We start from the raw sequence: 434 nt of genomic DNA on the forward strand, positions 1-434 counted from the left end.
CATTCTCCTGCCTCAGCCTCCCGAGTAGCGCCCGCCACCTCGCCCGGCTAGTTTTTTGTATTTTTTTAGTAGAGACGGGGTTTCACTGTGTTAGCCACGACGGTCTCGATCTCCTGACCTCATGATCAGCCCGTCTCGGCCTCCCAAAGTGCTGGGATTACAGGCTTGAGACACTGCGCCCGGCCGATTATAGTATTTTTGAAAAGGATATTTAGGGCCAGGTGCGGTGGCTCCTATCTGTAATCCCAGCACTTTGGGAGCCCAAGGCGGGCAGATCACAAGGTCAGGAGTTTGAGACCAGCCTGCCTGGTGAAACTCCCTCTCTACTAAACAAAATACAAAAAGTTAGCCGGGCATCGTGGCGCACGCCTGCAGTCCCAGCTACTCGGGAGGGGGAATTGTTTGAACCTGGCAGGCAGAGGTTGCAGTAAGCC

This window comes from Colobus angolensis, unplaced genomic scaffold, assembly GCF_000951035.1.
Source record: "Colobus angolensis palliatus isolate OR3802 unplaced genomic scaffold, Cang.pa_1.0 Scaffold187, whole genome shotgun sequence".
Lineage (NCBI taxonomy): Eukaryota > Metazoa > Chordata > Mammalia > Primates > Cercopithecidae > Colobus > Colobus angolensis.